The 21,010-nt window shown below is 40.6% G+C and overlaps 1 protein-coding gene and 1 long non-coding RNA gene across 10 annotated transcripts in view; one reads left to right on the top strand and one right to left on the bottom strand.

The window, feature by feature from the left end:
• Immp2l (inner mitochondrial membrane peptidase subunit 2) overlaps positions 1-21,010 on the top strand; it is a 906,807-nt gene that overhangs the window by 361,204 nt on the left and 524,593 nt on the right. The window lies entirely within an intron of this gene.
• Positions 13,024-19,546, bottom strand: LOC148005218 (uncharacterized). The gene is made up of 2 exons (XR_015622389.1): positions 19,496-19,546; positions 13,024-14,629 (listed from the first exon to the last, which is right to left on the bottom strand). It is a non-coding gene; the product is annotated as an uncharacterized LOC148005218 (long non-coding RNA).

A 21,010-nucleotide genomic window follows, 5' to 3' on the forward strand; every position in this document is an offset into this window, starting at 1 on the left:
TGGTAGTTAGAATGAAAAGAAGCTCATCCAGCTCTCGGCTCTGATGTCTGGAATGTCTAAGGAAGGGCCTGATAATAGCTTTTGATTGAGGCTTCTTGCCATGTCATTTAATGGTGGATGCTAGAAGTACTGGGGAGTGCAAAGCCGGGCAGTGAGCAGCTGGGGTTCACGGCTCTTGCAACAAGTTTACCCTTAGTGCATCTAGGCCGCCTGTGACCAAGACCTTGTTTTACTCAGGTGGTCCAGTGTCATGAACTTCTCTTGCCTTTATTCTTGCCTTCTTAACTATCAGCTCCACTGATCTTCCTGTGTAGTTTGATACAATATGACTGGTCTAAGATGTATTCCCTTCTTCAGCTTTAGAAGACTTTGGAAAGGCGTGGTCCTTCTTTGTATATTTGGATAAAATTCAGGGTAAAGTCATTCGGATCTGCACATTCTGTTAAACCTGTTTTGGTGAGAGGTTTGATTGCCGCTCCAGTCTCTTCATTGATTATAGATTTTGCTCAGATTGTTGACTTTTTCCTTGATATGGTTTCAATAGTCCATTTCTTTTCTGCAAGGAATGTAATAATTTTTTATCTATTTCTCTGCTCAGATAATGTTGGGCTATGTGTTTTTAACAGTAATTTTACTAGACTTAACAGGAGGTTTGCTATTAGCTTTGCGTATGATAGTCTCATATATAATCTCAAAATCTCAAGATCTCACTTTGTATTTCAGGCCGACTAAAACCCAGTGTGTAGGCCCGGTTGATATTGAATTCATGTGATTCTCCTGTCTCGGCCTTTCAACTGCTGGTATTAGAGATATGAGCGATCACAGCTGGTTTAATTCAATTTTTTATCTTAAGTCAGGAAAGTTTTATTTCTGTTGCTTAATAAAATACATTGTTAATTTTTAAATACTGTAGCATTTAAAAACAGGTTTTATATTAGATCTCAGACATGTAGATCTAATGTGTTATTCAGTTTCCCCTGAGCTGACATAGCTGTTCAGGACAGCTGGCACATGTAATGAGTTTGTGTGGAGGAGGGGTCTCTTCTTCCCATGCTGTTTTACAGCCTTGGAGATAGAACCTAGGGCATCATCGTGCCGGTAAGTATGCTACCAAATGGGGAAGTTTGTCACAGAACACGATCTTGCAGTAAATGTAGCCCAGGCAGGTTGCTGAGAGTGCTGGCTTCTGCGAGAGTTAAAGCTGTTTCTTGACTGTCTCTCGACCCATGTTCTAGAGAGTTGGAAGGTAAATTAAGATAGTATCAGTGTACTCTGTATTCAGTCAGAACCCTACTGGCAACTGCCTTGGGATGCATGTCCTAAGGACTCTGAAATCCAGCAGTCCTTTCTTCTTGTTCCCCACTTAATTACTGATACATATAAAAATACTTTAAATTTAGTAGCATTCAGTGTTGGTTTAATGTAATGGTTCCTTATGATAAAAAGGAAAATTTAAGTACCGAGTACATGCTTCATATTCCAGCAAGAACGTATTTATCTCTGGTTTGTTGACTTATTCTTCTTTATTGCAGTGTCTATGACTGTAAGAAACTCCTTTAATGGATGTGTCCCTCCCCGGCCTTTAGTGTTTCTCTGTGACCATTTATTGCACAAGTATTGATTTCAGAATATCTTTCTGATTTTCCCTTGGCAATTTGAGTTTGTGTACCTGTGCCAAGAAAGGATTTTATTTGTTTCCATGCACATAGTTTATGGGGCTATGTGCTTTTTCCAATAATTGTTTTACTAGAGTCAATAGGAGGCTGGTTAATAGTTTTTCATACAGTAATAGAATTTTTTGAAGCAGGGAGAATGTAATCATGAAATTTAGAAATAAGCAAACAAGGGCCAAAGGATTTAGGCTGTGCATTTCCTGTAAGTACTCTGAGTTTTGAAATTAAGCAGTACATTTTTGCATTGGGTGAGAGTAGTTGCAAAGATAAAACAATAATGATCGGGGTTGGGGATTTAGCTCAGTGGTAGAGCGCTTGCCTAGCAAGCGGAAGGCCCTGGGTTCGGTCCCCAGCTCCGAAAAAAAGAAAAAAGAAGAAGAAAAAGAAAAAAAAAAACAAAAAAACCCCAATAATGATCGCAGACATTGGTTCTAAGTGGTAGGCCTGTGTGTGTGTGTGTGTGTGTGTGTGTGTGTGTGTGTGTGTGAGTGTGTGTGTGTTTGTATTTGTGTGAGTGTGTGTGTATTGTGTGTGTATATGTGTTTGTGTGTGTGACATACATTGAAATAGGAATCAGAAGCTTAACCAGACCAGCTAAGGAAGTTATTAACTCTTCGTCTGTCTTGCCTTTTTGATGTGTAGTGCCTTTGCTATTTCTCCTGTTTGCAAGCATGCAAGAAGGTTAACTGTGTGGAACTACTCAATGTTTTTCCATCATGAATATTATCCATTTGCATGGTTGTCAGCAGTCAACCTTGGACTGTAGTATCACTTGTATGAAGCTGAGGACAAAGCCCCATGCTTTGTTTAAACATCCATCTTATTGTACACACACACACGCACACACGCACACACGCACACACGCACACACACATGCACGAACACACACACACACGTGTATAATTCCCCTTTATATTAGCAGGCGGTGTACACTAAAGGATGTGCCTGCACACACACTTGTGCCTTTGGGGAGTTCATATTTATCAGAGGGTTATGTTTATCATCAGTTTTAAGAGGGCCGAAGGGGTCGTAAGAAAGTTCCATTACATTTAAGTCACTTGAAGTTTGATATTTTAAATTGTACTTGGAAATTCATTATTTCTTAGGTGGCAATAAAATTATGAAATGATAAAGAATTATAGATTGTTACTCATTTTAAGCATTGCAGCAATGTTATTTCTTTTTTTCAAATATTTTATCGACATTTTGTAGATATTCCCCTATGAGTGGTTATTCTTGGAGTAATTTTATTACCGTTCACTAGATGGATTATGTTTCATTCCTGCCTTGATCAGATAATGTGCTAAACATTTTAGGAAGAAGTTTTCTTCAGGGAGTCAAATTACAGCTCAGCCCTTACCAAAGATGTGAAAAAGGATGTTCTCAGGAGCCCTCAAAGCACCGCAGTGACCACCACTAACCTTAGCAATGTGTAGCGATCCCAGGTGTACTCAGTGATGACCCTCATGCATCCTCAACAGTGACCATATTGACTTTGGAGTTCACATTCTGTGTTGCTACTCACATGTAGTTTGTTACACACTATAAGGAGGAACCCAGTCCTTACAATCGATCGTAACATTAATTCCTTTGTTGGTATGTGTAATCTGTCTTCTATTCATTGTTATGTTATTTCTACTTTTTGGAAACAGTCCAAATAGTAAGGCAAACATGCCACAGCCATGCATATTCTAGAACTCCATTAACAGGTATGTTTAATGTTTGTGTCACATGTATGTCTTCATGTATTCTCTAAAGAATAATTCATTTAGTCTGCTAACAACCATATGATCCATATACAGCCAATTTCTAGATAATATAACTAGGGTAAGGTGGTTAAATAACTTGTTTTATAGGTAACATATTACGAAGCCAGGAGTTGAACCATGATGTCATACCTTTTGCTGAGGCACTATGGTGCCCTCTATGTACCTAATGAAGCTTCTGGTTAACCTAAATGGTGCTTCCCCTGGAAAATCATGTGTGAGACTAATAGGAACTTGTACACAGGGTTAATAAGTTCATTTTCTAAATCACTATAGTTTCTAAATCACTATAGTTAGTGTGTCAAATAATATTGGAGAGGGGACAGACACACATTGCAGATTTCTGTTTATATTTAATTTATAATATAATATGCCTGGATTACGGTCAGATTCTCTTGTATGAGCTGACAGAAAAGGTTATCCTGTCATTCTTTTTATGGTTAAAGTGACTTTAAGAGTAGCATCTTTGGCCAAATTATTCACTGATTTTATTAGATTTTAGGCACTATTTGGAATGTTGCTTGCTTAGAGGAGAAGAATGCAATGTCAGTGTCTGTAGTCACTTTAAGACCTGGTGGGTGTGCTTCCTGACCTTGACAAGTTAATTACTCATATAGGTATAAGAGTCTCATACTGGTAAATGGAGGGACTATTTATCTATGGCATTTTGGAATGCCTAGTATGTCTCAATTTTGGTTAAATATAGCATGAATAAATATAATTGAGAAAAAATCTAAGCGAGCCTTCTCTAGCCAAATTCAGTCCTCATAGTTCCCAAGTAAATAGTAGTCTTTTTCCTGTTTTGCATCAGTGATTAACTTGGGGTGTCTAAATAAGCATGCTTTAAATTCATGTAGTGAAGCTGTTTTCAGGTCTGTGTGTTTTAAAAATCACTTTCTAAAAATTTATCCGTAAAATGCAACATCTGGCAAATGGTCTCAGGTTGTCTAGGGGTTCAGTTTTCAGGAGCTGCCATCTAATCATGTGACAGCGGGAAAGAGAGAATTGAAGTTGTTTTAAGACCTTTATGTGACTGTAGCGCCGTAGTAGTAATGTTAAATACTTTGAGGTAAAGTCCTTTTTCTAGGCAACTGGGGACTCCTGGCACATTTATGTCAGAAACACTGTGTTATTTGCTAGGATTCTTGACTTCATCTGCAGTTCATTTGTCTGTAACATCTGTGACAATAAAGGTCCCCGCCAGGGTCCAGTTAGTCTTTGCTGCACAGATTATCAACATAGTGGATTGTCTAGTGCTTTACTACATTCTCTGCCAGTTTTGCCAGTTTATCAATTTCCAGTTGATTTTCATTAATTTAATAGTACACCCTTCACCCCAGAAGTCACAGCACCTGCAATTGCCTACACAAGACTTGTTCAAAGTCAAGGTAGTCAACTTTCCAGCATCAGTCAGGGAGAGGAGCTAACCACCAGCTAAGGAGCTATTGACAGTTTATGGCTTCTGTGCAAGGGAGATTAAGTTTTCTTTAGGCATACTTACCTTTATAGGTTACCCATGCAATGGTCCTAACCCATATGTAAAGGGAAAATGCTAACTGGACTCTGTGATGTATTTAAAAATGAAGAAGTAGGAGGAGGAGGAGGAGAAGGAGGAGAATGAAGGTGTGAAGTTGGGAATGGGAACTGGAGGAGGAGCTGGAGGAGGGGAGGAGTGGAGGAGGGGAGGAGTGGAGGAGGGGAGGAGCTGGAGGAGGGGAGGAGCTGGAGGAGAGGAGGAGCTGGAGGAGGGGAGGAGTGGAGGAGGGGAGGAGTGGAGGAGGGGAGGAGTGGAGGAGGGGAGGAGTGGAGGAGGGGAGGAGCTGGAGGAGGGGAGGAGCTGGAGGAGGGGAGGAGCTGGAGGAGGGGAGGAGTGGAGGAGGTGTCGATATGATGGAAATGAATTTTGAACATGTGTGAAATTTTCAGAGAACAAATGAAAATATTTAAAGTTGTCTATCTCTTTAAATGCTGTTATAACATGATGTGTACAATTCCACATTGAAGAATTGCATGACAGCAGTCCAACTACCAGAGCAAATCACTGTTAAATCTAACATGTAATTTGATAATATAGTTGGTAAATTTTCTCTTATCTACAAAGAACTAGAAGCTGAGTGATGTCTGTTTGGGAGGCCACACCTAACCCTTAATTTTATTTCAAAAATCCCCTTCTATTTCAGAATATTTCCCAAATGGATTGAGATTAATACCATTTTCTGCTAAAACAGAGAAGAAATGCTCACTGTCTGTGCCTCGGTTTTCCCCAAGTCTGCAATATCCTACTCTTTTCACCTGCTGATTTTTTAAGTTGTTGTTCCTTTAGCCAGCCCTGCCTTTACCTAATTACCTAAGCATTATATTTTGATTATTCGTTCACATCTATGTTAGTGCCTCTCGTTATAACAAAATTCCTGAGGAAACCGACTTAAAAGAATCAAGATTTGTTTTTGCTTAGGGATTCAACAATCCGTTCTCAGTTGAGTCTGTGGTGTTTGGACCTAGGATGGCAGAGAGCACCACGGATTAGTGAGGTGTGGAAGAGCAGAGCTGCTTCCCTCAGGGGAGCTGGAAGGAGAAAGAGAAAGGAGGGGGCTGGGTTCCAATATGGCCAACCAGCTGTACCAGTGATCTTCAGTTCTCCTAGGCCTTGACTCCTAGCTTCCGTATAATGCTCGCATCTGTGCTCCAAGTTTCTATACTATGTCTTTGGTGTGAGGTAATATTCTCTTTTCAGACTACACTGTTTTTAGTTACATTTTTGTTTGCTTTCAGTGTTTGGTATATGAAAGGTTTTCTCCCATGGAATCTGAAGAATTATTCTTTAAAGAGAAAATTCCCCTGTTGCCTTTTCTCTGCAAGTGTACTGAGGAATGTCCTCAGTATATCCCATCTGATTAGGAAGTTGGTAATTTCTTTCAGTATTTTAGACTCATGTTTTCTTGAGATACTTTTACTTTCAACATTATAAGTCTTTAAATATCCAACTTGATAAAACATAGTTTCATGAATATTTGATTGGTCATGTTCTCTTTTGAGATGGAGGCAAAAGATTATTGAATCTTGGGAGTGGTGTGGAGGAAGCTTTAAGTAGTTTACATTCTGTAGGTTGTCTCATCATGCTTCTGCCTGTCTCCAGCCTGCATAGACAAGTATTTAAAATGGTTGTTGGGATATTTATAAAATCAGGAGGCTTGAATATAATTTTCCTTTTTAAAAAAGTGATTAAAACACCACTTTTCTTCTTCCGTATAGGTTCCTAATATTCTAAGGTAGTAGAATCCTTAGAAGTCCACATGAGACAGTTTAATTCACAGTAATTTTAAGAATAAATATACACCATATGGTATGTCTGTGTATGTTTGAGTGCATATGCCCTTTCATGCATATTCTTATCATTAGGATATTAGTGCATAAGTGTTTGTTAGAAAAATCAAATTGGATTCATTGTTTTACACTTAGAAAAATTATGTATTTTTTAACTGATTCCTTGGAGATGACAGAGATGGATCCATTAAATACAATCAAATAATTCAGAATGTTTAATTTGTTAACTGAGTATAAATTCAAAATTCTAGCCTGGTATCATGGTGTAACTCCTGTGCTGGAGAAGTTGAGGCAGGAAGATTTATATATTCGAAGTCAGCCCTGCCAGGTTGCATGGGGGAGCTGTATCACACTGTGGTAGTATGAATAGGAATTCTGCTCATAGGCTCATATATCCGAATGCTTGGTGAATAGGGAGTGATGCTACTTGACAGGGGTTAGAAGGTATGGTCTTGTTGGAGTGGGTGTGACCTTGTTTGAGGAAGTGTGTCACTGGGGGTCAGATTTGAGGTTTTAAGGCTCAGACCCTTCCTGCTGCCTGTGGATCTGCATCTAGTGTTCTTAGTTCCTTCTCCAGTACCATGTCTGCCTGTGTGCTGCTATGTTTTCTGCCATGCTGATAATGGACTACACCTTTGAAAGTGTAAGCAAGCAAGCCCTAATTAAATATTTTCCTTATAAGAGTTGCCATGGCCATGGTATCTCTTCATAGCAATCAATAGAACACCAACTAAGACAGAAGTTAGTACCAGGAGTGGGGTGTTTTCATGAAATCTTGAACATGTTGTTTATTGGTAGAATTTGGATTAACAAAGTTGTTGAATGCTTTAATCAGGGCTTAATGGGCCATATTAATAGCAGCATGGAAAACAGGGATGCTGAAAGCAATGTAGATTGTGATGTCCCAGTCAAGGTGTTTCAGAGGAGAAGAGTATCAGTAAGTGGCCTGTAGACTGCTTTTGTGATATTTTGGTGAAGAACATGGCTGCTTCTCACCTTTTCCCAAACAATCTGCCTGATACTACATTGAAGAGTTTTATATTAATGGTGTTGTCAGAGGAAATTTCAAATTAGCCTGGTATTAACTATGTCATGTAATTATTACTGAACACTCCTATGCACACCTATAATGAAAAGGAGAAAGCTTGACAAAGAGAAATACATAGGGCACAGTTTGAGGAGAAAAGGAGCACTAGAAAGTGTAATGGAACTACATCTAGTGCTCATATAAATAAAAAGGTTTTTAAAAACCTGGTGCTAAATATAATAAAGAGAATAGTGACCTCAGGGCAAGTGCCCTCCCCCCTCCAATAAGCTTCCAGTTTGTGAAAAGGAATTAAAGAAAAGGTTAGACAGGGAAGAGAACCATTGAAAACAGAAAGCTGATGCAGATGTGTTTGAAGGAGAAAATCAAGTTCCTTTCTAAGAAAGTAGAAGAACTTGGCAGCTTTGGCCATGTGTTTCTGGCTGTAGAGTCATGGATAGAGAAGAAAGGCATCTCCCTTGTAGCTAAGAAATGCTGCTTAGACTAGGCCTGTGTCAGGGATATCCCCTACAGGGAGGCCCTGGAAGGCCTTTGTGTGAAGCCGTGGGAACCTAAGATATTGGAAATGGCAGAGGCATGGGATAAAAGTGTCTCAAGCTCATGTTTCCCTATTAGGACTTCTCAGTACAGAAACGCAGGAGAGACTAGGAGGAAAGATCGCAGGAAACGTTAGGTTTTCTGTATATACAGCAGTGTGTGTTTGGTTGATTGCCTCTTAAACATAGCTTGTCCATGTCATCGCTGCTCTACCGCTCTGTGTGTCTGTGTCTGATGCTATTCATTCCTTCTGGAAACGAACACTATGCACCTTAATTCTTAAGAGCCTTGACCTGAACTGTTGCACCACGGCTTTGGATTTTGATCCAAGCCTTCTTTCAACACCTTGTTTGTAGTCTCCATGCTTCTTCTCATTGACCAGACATTCTCTGCCTTCTGTGATCCTCTGGAGTACCTGGAGAAGCAAGTTCTCTTTCCATATTCTTACCAATCCATCTGTCTGTTCCACATCCACATTTTCTGATTAGAAGTTTTCTTTGATTTCTTGGATTAGTGTCTCCTGAGGGAATAAAACTTACATAAACTAACAAAGAAAAAAAGACCTCTTTTCTTTTTCCTTTTTCTCTGCTTCCAAATACTAATCTATAACATGTTCTAAAATACAAACTAGCTTATAAATATCCTGTAACAACAATATTTGAGTGACTATAAATCATTTAAAAGCATGTGCATGTACATTTCCTTTATGAACCCAGATTAGTTCAGTTAGTTTTCAAAGTTAATACAGAAATTTTCAGCAGGAGAAATTATCACAAACAAAAGGGGACCACAGAAGAGTAGAACCATTAGACCTGATGAACTTAGGGAAACATCACTGTGTCTGTGCAGTGTTTGGTAATATGTAAGAGAGTGCTTTCTTATGGTTGAATTATATTGTTGAAAAACATGCTGGTGTTCAAACCCTTAGTACTTTTGAATATGCCTTTGCCTGGGAAGTTAACATGAGGTTACTAAGGTAAGCCCTAATCCAGTATGGCCATATCCTTATAAATATGAAGATTTAGACAATGAGATGTGGACACAGAGAGAATGTCATCTGAAGTTTAGGGTTATGCTACTTCAATGAAATGAATATCAAAGATTGCCAGAAAGCCCCTAGATGGAGAAAAGTGAATGACAGATTGTCCTGTACAAACCTTAGAAGAAAGCAGCCTCGGAGACACCTTGGTTTCAGATTTCTAGTTGCCAGAAAGGTACAAACATGTCTGGTTTTTAAGCGCTCTTGTTTGTAATTGAATGTTGGGTTTGCCTCAATAAATCAATGCAGATTTAATTCAGTAGCTGTTGATTTAGAACTCATTTAAAAAGCCACAGTAACTTTGCTTTTAGTGTCAGTTTTAGAGACCATGGTATTCAGTCATGACAAATTCTTTCCCATATTTAAGAAGGCAAGGAAAGGCCAGAAAACACTTGGCGGTTGAACTTAAGAAGTCTGCATATAGATCTTAGGATCATCTTTAGGGCTGGTTTTCAAGTTAAGGAAGTCATTAAGTAGAATCTATGTAGCAACACGGAAGATGCATCAGAGGCAAGGAAAAACAAGTGAAATAAATTTGGCATAGGTCAATACATGAGTATGTTTGCCCAAAATGAAATGTGAACTGGCACAGCAGCAAGACACCTTTCCTCTTAATGATGTGCTAGTTTAGCATGCACTGACCTCCTCTCGGTTTATAAGACTGGCTCACAGCCAAACCTCCTATTTATAGATACAACTAGATGGCTTGCTTAGCAACATACTTAATAGGACCACGGGGAGTTTGGTTTTCCTGCCAAATGAGTTTCGAATGTTCAAATCAAAGCAAAGGTATGGGTTTTTCAAGAACTTAATGCCCACAAGTAAAAACCAATCACACATCACTAAATCATTTTTGTAATTTTGTGAGTATTTTTTATTTGTTTGATTGTTTGTTTTGGTACTAACTTTGTATACAATGTTCCTTTTTACCAAAATCAAGTCTATTTTTACCAAAATAGTGCTCAACAGAAAACCATGTTTTAAATTTCTCTAGAAACAATTGTACATCCAAGATTATTTAAATATACCTAAATATACTTAAGAATGAAAATTATTTTTATCCAAAAATAAATAGAAATTTATCATTGTTTTCATTGCAAAGAGAACATCAAATACAAAGTAACCTGGGATGTAAGTACAGGTCTGCAAAATAATAAGAAAAACAACCAGATAGGGTGGCTCCTGCTTGTATTTCCAGAACTTGGGAGGCTCAGTCAGGATTACCATAGTCCCTGACCAGCCTGGACTATAAAACGAGACTCCTTCCCATAAAAAAATGGAAATAGGTTAGTTAGTGAAAAAAATTATTACAATTTACGAAAGAATTCTTACTGCACGCACCCTAAGGCTCAGGAGGCAGATCTCAGGTATTAACTCAATTAATTCGTGGCCAGTGTTATTTTCTCTGTGTAAATATTGTGTTGATGGGTATTATGAGTAAGGAGTGATTAACCTGGGATGCATATGGTGCTACATACTCTGAGGGATTTTACAGAATAAAGTCTAAGACAGGCATTGTAGGAACACATTATTGACAAGAAAAGATGAAGTGCAAGATCCTTTCTAGAGAAGGGTTTGGAGTATGTAATAATTGCAGTTGCTGGTCTTCCCATACTGTGTGTTGGTCCCAGGTTCACCAAAGTTAATATAATCATGTAATTTGAGCATGAAGACTTAACAGTATTAGGTTGAAATATCAGTAAGCCACCATGGTCCTGGGAAAAGTGAGGTATTTGCTCATTTTTATTAGCACAGATCAATGATTGGTCATGGTAACATCTAGATACAAGTTCATGAGCCAACAAGGAAACCATTAAGAAATGTCTGAGTCACAGAGGGCGATAATAGTGAAGAAAGCTCAACTTGCTGATTTATTATATGTAATAAAATATTGGAAGACATACTGTGAGGAGAATAGATGTAGTTTGTGATGTCACTGGATTGAGCCCCTCCATTGGGAATATAGTAAAGTGGTAACTTAGAGGTAAGACTGAATGGCAAGATGACATCTATTGGTCAGCTTTGAACGGGCTTGTAAATTTTCTGTATGTAATCATTATCTTTGTATCTGTCTATATCTATATCTATATCTATATCTATATCTATCTACCTATCTATATATCTATGAATGTATATATGCATGTATGTATGTATGTATGTATGTATGTATGTATGTATCTATCTATCTATCTATCTATCTATCTATCTATCTATCTATCTATCTATCTATCTATCATTTAGATTTTCCCTTAGTAGAATGAACTAGATGGTGTCCCATCACAAAACATGCCTACCTCTTAACCAGCAACTGTAGTGTATTTGAGAAAGGACACTGTGTGGATATATTTTAAAAGTCTCAGGTGAAAGCATATTCCCAGGAGAGATCTTTTTATACGAAGATACAGAGAGGAACCACATAAAGGAGATGACAGGAATGAGAAAGTGTCAGAGATTGAATTATCATCATGGTCACATGCTAATAAATGTCTAGGGCCATCATAAGTTGGAAGAAAGAAGGGAAGGACTTTCTTTAAGGGTTTTTGGAGGAAGTACAGCCAAATTTCTGAGGACACTGATCCTGCTTGTAGGACTTTGTTACACCAACTTAGAGTATTAGCATACATGAACATGACAGAAAGAGCCCAAATGTTGGAGCACCTCAGGGTCATTGAGTCACTTCTGGACAGACCTTTAGAATCCTAGGTTGTCCTTGGCTGTTTAAAGAGGCTGCCTTATGCGGTTGGAGAGGTTGCTCAGCAGTTAAGAATTTCAGAAATACCTGCCCTTTCCCCTCTGATTTAGTAGTGTGTAATTTACATGATTGCAGGTAGTATGAATAATGTAATAAAGTTTATTTTCAAGCTTATCAGGGTGGGAAGAATCCTAGATTCTTAGAAAAAATATACTAAGTTCAAGGATTGTTTAAGTACTGGATTTCATCCTAAAGCAATCAAATATATTTTCCCCCTTTCTCTTTTCTCCTAAGTACATCCTGGCCATCAAGCTCCCTCTGTCAGATTATAACAGTCCTAAGGCCCCTGAAAGATATGGTTCACTGGATTTGAGCTTCCCAGATTCTAGAACCTAAGAGATAAATAAACCTATCTCTTAAAATTTATCTACTTCGTGATGTTCTAGTATGATAACATGAAATGGGCTATAAGCTTCTGTTTCTTAATCTATAAAACGGAGATAATAATTCTTTCATTATTAATCACCTTACTCATGGGGCTTAAGTGAGATAATAAAAGATACTAATTGCTATTTTTTCTTGTCATTTTAAAATTATAACCAAGAGGCCAAGTACTCTTATATGTGATTAATAATTGTCACAGCTAAGATTCTGTGATCTCTTTGGGGATGAATATATTACTATCTTATGACTGAAATTTTTCCTTCATATCATATATCTGCTGATTGGATGAGAGCAATTGTTTTCATAATGACTACTTACTGGAACTGTATTATAGTCCTGACACCTTATCAGATTCTAATGCTAAGGTAGAGCTGAGTCCCAGAGCTATCTGGTTGTATATCACACAAAACCTGGAGAAATTGTAATTACTTTTGAAAGATCCCACGCAGAGAGACCCTTACTCAAGTCTTGGGAAATCGCGGACCCCAGACACAGAGAGACCATTTTGGATGTAATAAGCAAAGGCGAGGTTTATTACGGAGACCTATTACAGAGATCTCCGGGCCGACACATATCCCACGCAGGAGACAGAGGTGTCGACCCCGAGAGGCTGGGAAAAAGAGTATTTAAAGGCAGAGGCTGTGAGCACCAGGGGATGGGGGATGTCAAAGGGGAATGTACCACAAGTTACAAGATTGTTTTATGGCTCCAGGAGATAAGGGGACGCCAGAAGGTTTTATGGCCCCCTGGTTCCTGGAACAGAGCTACTAAATCAGGAGAAGGGTAGGGTCTTCAGGTCCTCATTATTTTTAAACGTTTGTCAAAACTGATGGAGCATTTGTATTTGAAACACCTCTGGTTAGGCTTGGGCTGCCCGGTTTCTTGGAGTGCTCTCTGCAGGACACAATGGCTGAAAAGCACAAGTAGGGGCTTATCAGGGTCTGGAGGACATCTGGTTAAAGTATGACTCTGAGTAAGCTGGGGGGACGTCTTTGGATGGTTTATGGGTCAGTCCTCGATAGCCTGAGCTGGATCCTGCATTCCTTTTCTTTATCTTTATGGCCTGCTATTCCTGGTGGCAGGGCTTAGCCCTGAGTTTGTGGCTTTTGGGGCTAACTCTTTTAATTTTATATTTCTAAACCTAGAATTTGTATAATTTTCTTTTCATTCCCGTCTTCTCCTACTAAATAATTCTAATCTTAGAATTTTGATATCAAGTCTTATTTGGTCTCACCAGTTGTCCTAACTGACTGGTACTGTTGTCTCACAACCATCAACCGCACAGCACCCACTCAATTTTTAACAAAAGCAATTAACCTGTTTGTCACGCAGGAGCCAAAGACTAAAACCAAGAAAATTATTAATAATGGCCCAGCTGTAGCAGAGAGTAGGGTAGTCATCTAGGGAGATCTACTAAACTAGCTCTCGAACCATCTCTGATGTGTTTTTCTGTCTGTCTTTTGTCTAACCTTTTTCTAAGTTTATTTATGGAGTCTTTAATTACTCCTGAATGGTCTGTATAGAAGCAACATTCTTTCAGTGTAGCACACAGACTCCTTCTTTAAGGAATATCAGGTCTAATCTTTTCTTATTTTGAAGGACTACCTCTGAGAGGGAGGTTAGGTATTCTTGGAGGTCAGCTAAAAAGTCTTTAGCATCAGGATTTTATCTGGACACTATCTAAACCTATATACCAAGGTCATGACTGTCTTTCAGAACTTCTAAACTTATATAGGTTGTGATCCCTGAGGCACAGTCCCAAGAAGTGTTAGGAGTATTAACATATGTAATGTTACATCATTTGTAATAGAAATCAAGCCTATCCCACACCTATCTTGATAGAACCCAGGACAAACATGACTGAATTTCTCTCTAGGTCCCAGCTCTCAGCCCTAACAGCTAGTACACGGCTGGTGAGGGCTGAGAATTGACGGCTGTCAGGGTGGTCAGCAGCACCAGGTATGGTCCTTTCCAGCGAGGATCGAGTGTCTGGGCTCAGTGTAGCTGCTTCCGACCTGGAACTGATGGGATGTCTCAGGGGTCTCCGGGGCATAGGCTGCTGTCAGCTGTGAGCAGATTTCTTTCTGTATCACCTGTAGGTCTTTTAGCCTGGCACACAAATCATTATTACTATGACATGTTGGTTCAGTAACATCATCTAATACAGTCAGGGGAGCTGAGGCCCCATATAAGATCTCAAAGGGGGTAAGGCGGAATCTGGAAGGGGTATTTCTTGCTCTGAAGAGAGCAAGAGGGAAGGAGTGTCACCCAGTCTGTGCCAGTCTCCATGGTCAATTTGTTTAGGGTCTCTTTTAGAGTTCTATTTATTTACTCTACCTGTCCTGAACTTTGAGGTCTGTAAATATAATGTAATTTCTAATCGACCTCTAAATACTTGGCCACACCCTGGCTTACCTTGGCAATGAAAGTAGGACCGTTGTCTGACCAGATTACCTTGGGCATTCCAGACCTGGGGAAGATTTCTTTCAGTATCTTCTTGATGATTGTAGAGGCCATCTCTCGTTTGGTGAGGAAAGCTTCTATCTATTCCTGAAAAAGTATCTACAAGCACTAGGAGATACTTGTGATTATATTTTTTTGGTTTTATCTCAGTGAAGTTCACTTCGACTTTTCATTAAACTCTCTAGGTCTCTTTGTCCTGTTTGTTTGTTAAGCATTTATTTATTGACGTATTTTATACTTTTTTATTGTCTCTCTTGGCTAAAATCTTAAAGTCTATTATATATATTTTAACTATTTGGACAAACTTCTTATCTCTTAAATGAGTCTATTTTTTTATTTGGCAAAGTGAGTCTTTTCTTTGTTCTCTGGGGAGTATAGCTTCCCCTCAAGTGTGCCATTGTCCTTTATCTTTTAAGCAATTTGGGCCTTTTCTAAGTGAGGCCATCCCTTAGTCTAATCCTAGTTCTCAGTGGCTGTCTCTTGCAGGCCTGTAACCAGGATAGGCTCCTGTATAGCCATTTCCCGAGCCACTTTATCTGTTTTGTCACTGCCCCATGTCACTGAATCTCTTCCCTCCTGTTTTCCTGGGCAATGAATAGTACTCACAGTTGTTGGCTTCATCCGGGCATCCAAGAGATGGCAAAGGCATCTGTGGCACTGATGTGCTGGGGGGGGGGTAGAGGTTCAGCCATTCTAGATGACATTGTGTTGTCCACCATGGCAGCACCCACTTGTCTCTGACCTTCATTCATGAAGAGAACTGTTCCCATCTGTGGACAAGGTCCTCGGCTTTCAGCAGGGGTCAATCAGCCAGTCGCAAAGGTCTTTCCTCCACCCATGTGCTTCTGTCAGTGTTTGACACTCGTGCTGTGGTGGCTCCAGGTCCGGATTGGGCAGCAAGGTGACCAGATTGTCCCCAACCGGTGGAGAATCTAGTCCATGGCAGCTGACCAGTGGTCCCATCTTTGGACACTCTATCAGCCACTCTATCACAGTTTAAGTCCTGGATTGGGTGATAATTGTTAGTGCCCGGCTGGCAGGAACGGTGTGTTTCAGGCAGAAAAGCACTAAGCCATTCAACTCCCAGCATCAGTTACTGGTGTACTGAGACAGGTCTTAAGCTCCACATACACAGTCTATAGATATGTATACACATGGCCTCATCCAGCCATTTTAGCCCACGCAAGCCAATTTGGAGAGCAATTTTCTCATGAGCAAGGGATGGGGGCAGTCAGGGATGACTATGAACTAGTGGGTTACCCGGCCCACGCCAAGGTCCACTGTTCTTCGGGCAGTCCATAAGTATTGTTCGTTGTCAGTAGCTCCTTGCACTCAAGGTCTTTGGATATTGGCCCACAGGGGGGCATAGGAGCACAGAGCATTGGGTCCCTGTATCCACAAAACAACTGGGCGGGCTTCCCTTCTATCTCTGTGTATAGCCAGCACCAAGAGGCTCTCCAGTGTCCCCTCTTGTTCTTTCTTGGGCAGTCTCTGACCCAGTGTCCTTTTTCTTTGTATTAGGCACACTGATCTTTAGCCAGGAATTCTCTTCTGTTGTCAGGTACTATCTTCCTAGGTTCCCTAACTACTGTGGCCAGTATATGTTCCTCTCTCGTCTTTTATCTCTCTTTATCTCTCTAACTTCCTCTTCTTTTTGTCTCTTTTTTTTTTTTAGCTTTCTGTTCTTTTTACCTCTTTCTCTGTAACTTGTACTAACTCTCAGCAACTTAACTTAACCCTTTAAATTTTTGTAACTTTTTCTTCATATCCTTTCTTTATCTTAGCCAGATTGGTGGGGCATTTTTTAGCCCCTCAGAGACCCACCCTTGGAGCCTGGCGGCAGACCTGGCACTCCCTACCTTTAGGCGTCTGAAAAGAGCAGGCAGAAGTGAGGGCCTTCCATCCATCTCTGGAACACTTTTTCTGGCCTCTAGTAGGATTTTGTCTTTCCTCGGTGGTAAAGAAGACCTGTAACAGTTACTAACAAGCATCTCAAATGGGATGGTGAGAAAACAAGAGAATCTTGAGAATAGAGGTCCACTGAAGAGGGCAAATAGCATTTAGTCACACAGCTAAGCCAGGAGGCTTTCTTGGGACAAAAAGACCTTGTGTCTGTGAAACAGAAAAGTGAGCAGAGGGGCAGTCTATCTGTTACCGGTTGTCTCTCTGGACTTAGATTTTCCCTTAAGGAGTACCTTCCTTTAGTGCCAGCTCAGTGGCTTTATCACTCAAGAGACCCATCCTCTAAATGGCACTAGGCTTTCAGTAACAACTAATAATAAAAGAATGGAGAGACGATAGAACCTGAGTGTTAGATACTAAGCAGCTGACAAAAGAATTGTAACCAGTTCACCTGGGGCTTCTTGTCTCTTATATCTAATAAAGAGATTGTTAATACTATAGTACCAACCTTTAATAAAAAAACTATAGCTCTCTCCATGTCTCTGAATATCAGGACTGTAGTAGTAGTCCTTTACCAAACTGTCTCAGTGGGCTAAGGGCCCATGGAAACGAAAACATTAATCCTGACCTCGGCCACAGCCAAAGCCTGAATTCTAAATTCAAACTGGCAAAACAAAACAAAGTTCTTTACAGTTTGTTGTAGATTCTTTGAAACTATTTTAGGGGCTTCTCTGCCCCCCAACCTGGGACATTTCTACCACAGGGGCAGGAACTGGCTGCTGTGGGGATAGGATCAAAGGCATTCTCCATGCTAATGATGACCAGTGAGAAAAGTAATTTAATGCTGGAGACTGGCTCCTCTCTTGGAATAGGGCCAGCAGATAAGGCAGGCTCCTTAAAGAACTTCTCTTAATGAGCACCCTCTTTCTGTGAGCAAGAGTTGAAGGTCTGGTCACTAAAAGCAGAAATTCCTTTCTTGTTCTTGTTTTTCTTAGAGTCCTCTCCCACCTCACTCTCAGCCTTTTTAGATTATTCTTTATGTAGCATTTTTAACACAGCCTGTCCCTTTTTTATAGCCTGTTGACAGCATTTCTGATCTTTTAGGCAGCTATGCACTAAGTGTCATACCGGCTGAAACTCCACCTTTAAGATTCTTTGTTTCTAAGCAAAATTTAAATCCTTTTCCAGCTTATCTCAGCTGTCCACCATGAGATTCCCAGAGATCGCAAACCAAGGTGTAGTAATTCACTAAGAAATCTTTTTATAGTGTTTCTTTTTACCTTAAGCCTTTTTCTTTTAAACAGCTCCTGAAGAGCCAGAAAAATTGGGAGAGACTTGAGAAGTCCCCATGCTCGCTGTAGCAGCTCCGCAGCTAATTTCGCTCCCCCCTACTGTGTGTTGCGAGCACAAGCACAGATAAAACACTATGTTTTAAAAAATTAACGTTGGCTATCAACCAAAACACCGACACTAGAGCGGGGTCCATAAAATTAAGTTTCTTACTCACTATACTTGTTTCATACCGGAGGCCTAATCTGGGGAACTTTTTTATTTACGAGCAGTTTTGTCCTCAAGGTTTTTGTTAATGTCTGTTTACACAACTGTTAACAGCAGCTAGGCTGATCAAGGGGAGTAAAGGGAGGGGCCTCTCTCCTTGGGGAGGAGGCTCAGGAGAGAAAGACAAAACTCCTTGGCAGAAAACAATTTTTCTCAAGCAAATTATTTTTAACTCTTAACTTAAGCACCAAGAGGACCAAGTAAAACTCTATGACGAACAAAGCAAACAGTTTCATGATTTCAAACACAGTCATCAGTCCACGATTTTAAACACAGTCGTCAGTCCAAATTCAAACACAGTCGTCAGTCCAAAATTCAAAAACGAAACAAAAGCCAAAAAGACACTCGACAATACCACAGAAAACAAGCCAGACAAACAATATCAAGACAAAGCATCTTATAACCAACTTTCACAGATGCCTGGTACCTTCAGTACGTGGCCCAAACTGCAGCTTAACCTTAGCTGCTTTTGGGATGAGATGGACCATCTGATTCCACCTCCCAACAGGATTCCAGAGTGTCCTCTTGTCCTAACGACTAAGCACACTTGTCCGTGCCTATATTTAAATAGGCAGCCGAACTCGACCTCTGACGGAGTGGGATTCCTCGTCCACTCCCGCCTAGGTAAAAGGAGCATTCCATCTCCTTTGTTCCAGAAAACCAGAGTCAGGTCCTCCTGACTGTCCATAGCCGGGCTCTCCCGACTGTTCTCCGCCCGTGGAACGTCTTCCAGGGGCTGCAGCCTTGCGGGCCCGGGGCGTCCCCCCTTCCGCAGCCAGGGGGTCCTCACGGACCACAAAGGCAGCTGCACTGAGTGGGGATACACATCCACTCTCCTACAGGGCAGGAATACACATCCACCCTCTTACCACAGGGCAGGAATACCCATCTGCCCTCTTACCACAGGGCAGGAATACCCATCTGCCCTCTTAACACTGACCAGTACTAAGACACACATATATACACACACGGTGGAACCAAAACAGAGACAGACACAGACTGACGAATGCGGCGCCGCTCACACAGAAACACTCAGACAAACATCCAACTCACCTCCAAGGGGTCTTCGGAGTCTGGGGTAGTCGCGCAGATCCCGGACGAGCCCCCATAATTATGAAAGATCCCACGCAGAGAGACCCTTACTCAAGTCTTGGGAAATCGCGGACCCCAGACACAGAGAGACCATTTTGGATGTAATAAGCAAAGGCGAGGTTTATTACGGAGACCTATTACAGAGATCTCCGGGCCGACACATATCCCACGCAGGAGACAGAGGTGTCGACCCCGAGAGGCTGGGAAAAAGAGTATTTAAAGGCAGAGGCTGTGAGCACCAGGGGATGGGGGATGTCAAAGGGGAATGTACCACAAGTTACAAGATTGTTTTATGGCTCCAGGAGATAAGGGGACGCCAGAAGGTTTTATGGCCCCCTGGTTCCTGGAACAGAGCTACTAAATCAGGAGAAGGGTAGGGTCTTCAGGTCCTCATTATTTTTAAACGTTTGTCAAAACTGATGGAGCATTTGTATTTGAAACACCTCTGGTTAGGCTTGGGCTGCCCGGTTTCTTGGAGTGCTCTCTGCAGGACACAATGGCTGAAAAGCACAAGTAGGGGCTTATCAGGGTCTGGAGGACATCTGGTTAAAGTATGACTCTGAGTAAGCTGGGGGGACGTCTTTGGATGGTTTATGGGTCAGTCCTCGATAGCCTGAGCTGGATCCTGCATTCCTTTTCTTTATCTTTATGGCCTGCTATTCCTGGCGGCAGGGCTTAGCCCTGAGTTTGTGGCTTTTGGGGCTAACTCTTTTAATTTTATATTTCTAAACCTAGAATTTGTATAATTTTCTTTTCACTTTCTCATGGCCTGCCACACTACAGAGTTAAACAAACAAACAAAGAGACAAACAAACAGATGACTACAATTATTCTAGTTCCTTTTCCCATTGATACCAACCTACACAGGCCACTTAGGTTTTCTTGCTCTAGGATCAAGTATTGCCATAGTGGTGACAGGATAAAGATTAAATTTTGGAACATTGAAAATTAAAAAGTTCCCAGTCTTTTTTAGAGTGTCAAAGTGAGATCCAGAAACAGAATGGAGTATTAGAGATTTTATTCAGCAACAGGGAAATGGGTCCAGGTCTAGTTCCATATGAAGTAGTCAATTTTCCTGTAGCAAACATCCATTTTTTTTAGAGGCTGAGGAAAAGGTGTCTGTACCTACTTATGGCCTATGTGGCCAGGATGATCTATCTGGCTTTTTAAGCAGTGGTTATCATGGGAGACACAGCATCAACTGTACCTGTCCTCAGAACAGAAGGCATTGATAGACCTTAGAGCAAGGTGTGCACTGGAAGTGAGGCCCTTTTTCCTCCCAGCCACTGGGAAGAGGAAGTGATTTCACTGAAGGTTAGCATTCATGAATAACCAATCAGCTCTTAGGAACTGGAGCAAATGGTTTGTGGTGGTAAATTTGCATTTCAAAAGGCAGAATGGAGATTTATAATGGCCAACTTTATAAAGGACCTGCAAAGTTTAGTGTCTAGGTGCCTGTCATAGGTTCTGAGCTAG

The sequence above is a fragment of the Rattus norvegicus genome, chromosome 6, assembly GCF_021556685.1.
Source record: "Rattus norvegicus strain SHRSP/BbbUtx chromosome 6, alternate assembly SHRSP_T2T, whole genome shotgun sequence".
Taxonomy (NCBI): Eukaryota; Metazoa; Chordata; class Mammalia; order Rodentia; family Muridae; genus Rattus; species Rattus norvegicus.